The sequence below is a fragment of the Mesoplodon mirus genome, assembly GCF_964341445.2.
Source record: "Mesoplodon mirus genome assembly, chromosome: X".
In the NCBI taxonomy this organism is placed as follows: Eukaryota; Metazoa; Chordata; class Mammalia; order Artiodactyla; family Ziphiidae; genus Mesoplodon; species Mesoplodon mirus.
In genome coordinates, this window is record NC_138981.1 from 85905209 (window position 1) to 85911820 (window position 6612).

The following is a 6612-nucleotide window of genomic DNA, read 5'->3' on the forward strand; positions in this document are numbered from 1 at the left end:
AGACACTATAAAACTCTTAGAGGAAGCCATAGGCAGAACACTCTTTGACATAAATCACAACAAGATCTTTTTTGACCCACCTCCTAGAGTAATGGAAATAAAAACAAAATAAACAAATGGACCTAATGAAACTTGAAAGCTTTTGCAGAGCCAAGGAAACCATAAACAAAATGAAAAGACAACTCTCAGAATGGGAGAAAATATTTGCAAATGAATCAATGGACAAAGGACTAATCTCCAAAATATATAAACAGCTCATGCAGCTCAATATTAAAAAAACGAACAATCCAATCAAAAAATGGGCAGAAGACCTAAAAAGACATTTCCCCAACGAAGACATACAGATAGCCAAGAGGCACATGAAAAGCTGCTCATCATCACTAATTATTAGAGAAATGCAAATTAAAACTATAATGAGTTATCACCTCACACCAGTCAGAATGGCCATCATCAGAAAATCTTCAAACAACAAATGCTGGAGAGGGTTTGGAGAAAAGAGAACTCTCTTGCAATGTTGACAGGAATGTAAATTGATACAGCCACTATGGAGAACAGTATGGAGTTTCCCTCAAAAACTAAAAGTAGAATTACCATATGACCCAGCAATCCCTCTACTGGGCATATACTCAGAGTAAACCATAATTCAAAAAGACACATGCACCCCAATGTTCATTGCACCACTATTTACAATAGCCAGGTAATTCAAGCAACCTAAATGCCCATTGACAGACAAATGGATAAAGAAGATATGGTACATATATACAATGGAATATTACTCAGCCATAAAAAGGAATGAAATTGGGTTATTTGTAGAGACATGAATGGACTGAGAGTGTGTCATAGAGAGCGAAGTAAATCAGAAAGAGAAAAACAAATATCATATATTAACACATATTTGTGGAATCTAGAAAATGGTACAGATGAACCAGTTTGCAGGGCAGAAATTGAGACACAGATGTAGAGAACAAACATATGGACACCAAGGGGGGAAAGCGGGGAGTGGTGGGGGTGGTGGGGGTGGGATGAATTGGGAGATTGAGATTGACATATATACACTAATATGTATAAAATAGATAACTAATAAGAACCTGCTGTATAAAAAAATAAAATAAAATTTAAAAAACATGATAAAAAAAATTCTGTGTGTAGTCACATGATCTAATACTGTTCAAGTAATTTTTCCTAACCCAGAAATGGCTTTAGAAATTTTTATCATATAGCAAACTGTTCTGCCAAACTCTTTTTTAAGAAAATGCAATTTATCAAAAATTGGTTACCAACAAATACCAGCAAGGTTGTCTCTCCAATCTTTCTTACTTTAATCTTGAGAACTCTGCTTTTACTGAAATGTTCACATGCCATAAATTTTACCTTGAAACATGTTTCATGATAACATAAATTTGCCCATCTGGATGCAATAGAAAGAAAAAAACCCAAAGAACAAAAGGAGTTATTTCCTAAAAGGTGGCCCAATGAGACAGTAAAACATTCTAATGTAGAGGAGGGTTTGCATATAATCAGGTGCTACTGATACCACTAAATATGCATTTCCTTTCTGTTGCACTTGCATGAATAATGAAACTCAAACTGTCTACACCAATGAAAAAGCTAAGTTTTACTAATGCAGACTTTCTTAAAGGTTTTATTATTGTAAAATAATGCACATGACTTAAAAAGTTGATGTACCCAATGCCTTAAATTGAAAAGTAAGTTCCCTTCCCTTACCACGTTTTGGATCACTATTAACATGCACTAGTCCCACTCTCAACACTAACCATGGTTAACAATTTCCTAGGTGTACTTCCAGAAATATTCTATGCATATACAAGCATATGTGTAATAATTGAATTTTACACAAATAATATTGTACATATTGATTTAGAGCTTGCTTTTACAACTTAATATGTCTTGGATATCTTTCTCAATAAGAACATATATAGTATAGCATCTTTTTAGCAGCTGCAGAGTATTCCATAATTTAAATGTACCATAATTGACTTAACTGGTCCCCTATTTATGGATATTTGGTTGTTTCTATTTTTTGCTATTACACATGATCATCTTTGTACATATTTCTTAGGCACATGTAAGAATTGTTGGATGAAAGGCAACATACAGGAATATAAAATGGTACAATTTCTTTGGAAAATAGTTTGGTAGTTCCTCAAAATATTAATCATAGAGTTACCATATGACTTAGCCATTCCACTCCTAGTTATATACCCAAGAGAAATGAAAACATATTTTTATGCAAAACCTTGTACACAAGTGTTCACAGTAGCATTATTGATAATAGCCACAAACTGGAAACAACTCAAATGTCTATCAACAGATGAATGGATAAACAAATATGATATACCCATACAATTAAATGTTATTCAGCCATATAAAGAATAAAGTACTGATTCATGCTAAAACATGGATGAACCTTGTAAGCATTACACTAAGTGAGAGCTCACAAAAGTTCACATCTTGTGTGATTTCATTTATACAAAATATCCACAATAAGCAAATTCATAGAGCCAAGAAAATAAATTAGTGGTTGCCTGTTGTTGGGGAGAGGGAGGGATGGGGAGTGACTGCTATGCTATTAATTTTCTTTTTAGAGTGATAAAAACGTTTTGGAATTAGATGGCGATGGCTACACAATCCTGTCAATATACTAAAAAACATTGAACTGTACACTTTAAATGGGTGAAGTTTATGGTATGTGAATTATACCTTGATAAAACAGTTTTAAAAAGTAACATAAAGCCTTTCAAAGAAGGGCCAGTCTGGGACACATACACTCCACTGGAATATTTTTTTCTTGGGATATTTCCCACATACCCCAGGGGAAAAAAAACTGCCTTTATATAATTTCTCTCACCAGACAGTTAAAATGTTTTTCCTCATTTCTGAAAGGAAACAACTGTGTTTAAATTAGAAGAGAAAAAAATTAAATCAAAGATTAGCTTTCAGAGACAAACTTAAATGTCTTTTTTAATACAGTTTCTCTTTTTGTTTTTTCTAATTATAAAAGTAGCACATACACACTGTATGAAATTTGGAAAAGACATAAAAGCCTAAAAAGAAGAAAGTAAAGATTATCTGTCATCCCACCACCCAGAGATAATCATTGTTAACATTTAAGTGTATTTTCTTCTAGTCTTTTAATATAGTTTTGTTTACGAAATTGGGATCATACTTTGCATGCACAGCTTCATATCTTATTTTCTTATTTTAATATTATTATATCATGAGCATTTTCTCATTTCAAAATCATGATTTTTAATGGCTGCACAATTTTCTATTCTATGCTTATACCATAATTTATTTAACCAGCTTCCAACTTTTGAATATTTAGTTGCTTCCAATTTTTGCTGCCACAGTTTTTGTAGCTAAATCTTTTTTTAACATTTTCAATTATTTCCTTATGATAAATACCTAACAGTGAAAATGGTGGGTCATAAGATATGCACATATTAAATTTTTTGGTATGTATTCTCAAATTGCCCTTCAGAAAGGTCAGAGCAATTTATACCTCCATTAGCACTGTTTCTCCCTTAAGCTATCCAACACTGGCTATGACAATTTGTTTTTAATTTTTAATTGTTGTCAATGTGTTAGGTATTAATAGAGCATATGAGTTCACTGTTCTTTATATTATGTCTATTGGCCATTTTTATTTCATTTCTTTCTGTCTTTGTATGCATGGGTGTGTTCATCTCATTTGTCTTTTTGTCTGTTGTGATGTTTGTATTTTTCTTATAAATCTATAAGAACTCTTTACATATGAATAGCATCAAGTATTTGTCTATCACTTACACTTACCCATTAAAGGGCATTTCCGTACCTACAGTACTGTTGTACTTCTCTAGAGTCTTTATGTCTTCATCAGGGCAGTTTTCCAAAATCCAAAGAGGAAAAAGGAGAGAAATATTCCTTTTTTCCTTTCTTTCCCCCACAAACTAGAAGATATAAGGAACCCACAAATGATCTTAATAATAAATGGACCATGTTATTAGAGAAAATAATTCAGTCTCCCCTATGGATTCATTAATGGCCCCTATAAACACCTTTTCTCCCAAGTCTCTCTGGGCATCTAATGCCTGTTCTAAATCAACAGCCCTAGAGGCTGAGGGCCTGCCCAAACTTTTCTTTGAACCAGCAACTCAAACTGCAGCTTTCTTCACAGTCCCAGACATTTTAACACTTGCTAGTACTTAAAGAGAAAAGTCTAGAGATTCTAATCACTAGGTCTAATTACAATGAAGGGAAAATTTTCACTGAAAAGTTAATAAAGAAAACAATTACTAAGCCAAATGGGATCCCATTCTCTTGACAGACTGATAATGTGGATTAGGCTGTGTTTCTAAAACCTGACTCCTGGATCACATCTAGGAGCAAGGGGGGAAATCTCTCCTTCTTACTATCCAAGAAAAAAGGGTCCTTGGGAACTTTATAGAATATGTGCAGTCTGAACCATGTACAGGCCTGGGGTAAGGAAGGACTTGGATTACTGATAATTTGCTATCATTTGAGGGGCACCTGAAGGCCCTGAGGTTCAAATAATCATTTTGTGCCCACAGATTAATGCCTGAAATACTACCATGAGTTTAGATGAACCATCTAGTGCTGAGTTCAAAAGCACTAGTCAGAGACACCTCACTGGAAGTGAAGGGTATTTGGCTCCCTCCAAGTCAAAAGTATGAATGAGGCATGGTGGGGAGGAAGAGAGTAAGATATATAGAGTGCCTGAGGAAGCAAACATGTTTGGCCCATGAATCTGCTCAAGGCCATAACCGACAAGGGATAGCTGCAAATACACCCCATGTTGCTCTAACGGTGCAAATGAATAACAGTTCTTTTCTAGTAGACAAAAGTCTTGCCATTCCTAGTGCTCCCTTTGATCTAGATAAGACTCATCTTCACCCAAGGAAACAACAAAGTATCTACTATTGAAATGATCATGTGCCTTTTGTTGCTGTAATGTAACACATTGATTGATTTGCATATGTTGAACCATCTTAGTGGCCCTGAGATGAATCCAACCTGATCATAGTGTGTGATCAGTTTTATGTGTTGTTGGATTCAGTTTGCTAATATTTTGTTGAGGATTTTTGCATCTATAGTCATCAAAGATATTGGCCTGTAGTTTTCTTTTTTGGTCATGTCTCAAAGTTTCTAGATTTCTCTTATATCTTTATAACAGAACTTTGTCACATAATTCTGTCTATAGACTAGGGATTGTTCTAAATGCTTTACATGTATTAACTCATTTATATTTCAGAACCACACTATCAAGGTAGCTGCTATTATTACCTTAATTTTACAGATAAGGAAACCAAGGGGTAAAGAAGAGGCAGAACTGAGATTTGACCCAAATTTGGGAAACTCTAAAGTTTATATTTCAAACCATGTTTGGAAGCTTCTTGTCCATTGCCAAAAAGATAGCATTCATACCAAAAAGTCTTTGTCACTATTCCATTTCAGCCTTCATGTTATATTTTCAGTGTTCTTTTAGGAGTTCTTTAAATGGGGGGAAGCTTTTTGAGAAGGTTATAACGAGTATAAGAGCACAAGCTGTAAAATCAGACAGACTTGGAATCATGTCCAAACTCTGCCACACACTAGCATTGTGAATTTCAGCAAGTTACTCAACATTGCTGAGCATCAATTTCTTCATCTGTAACTGATTTGATAATCATAATCTCTACTTCCTAGGGCTCTTGTGAAGATTACATGGGTTAATATTTATAAAAAGCTTACTACAGAACAGTACCTAGAACCTAGCAAGCACTCCAAAAATTTATCTTATACATATTATAAAGCTGGAGAAGAAGACGTTAGGGATGCTCTAGAGTTTAGCCTCAGTTTGAAATAATTCTGAAGGGCAAGAAAAATACACAGGCACTAGCTCCACCAAGGGCACCACCATTCAAGATGAAGCCTCCCCTTGAGCAAGGGGGCCAGGCAGCATTCACCTACAGAGCCAGCCTCAACAAAAGATAGCAGGAGTCAAAGCCCAACAGCAGTTTGTGTGCTCATGGCAGTGGTGGGGAGCAGAATGTACAAATGGACAGTAACTCAGTCTTCTCAGTCATACCTGAGGAGTCTTCCCTTCAACACCCAGGTACAAAGCTATCAGACATTCTTCACCTCCAATTTGTTTTTCTTATTCACCAGAAGTTTGTTTATCAAGCTTGGGAAACTCAAGATGCAAGCTTTAGTTTCCTCATCTCCAGTGGATCAAGAAGAGATAGCCAAAATCATGTTTATATTTTCAGGCTGAAAAAATCCATTTAAATCATAGAGCCAAAGGACCACAGATTGTAATACAATTGCCAATGAAAATAGATCCAAGTAGCTCTTGAGTTTAAGCATGGCTCTGTAACTTACAGGCTATGTGACCTTAGGCAAGTAACTTACCATTCTTAAGACTCATTTTCTGTAAAATCAAGGAGAGCAGTTGTTGCTGTAACTAGTAAATGAAATGTTGCACTTGAAAGTGCTTTGCAAACACTAACAGATATACAAGTGGTGGGTGTGTTGATGTAGTCAAACATATGCCAAGAAAAATACTAAAAATCAAAATTACTGCAGGACTGGTTTTGGGGTTTTATTTTTAGA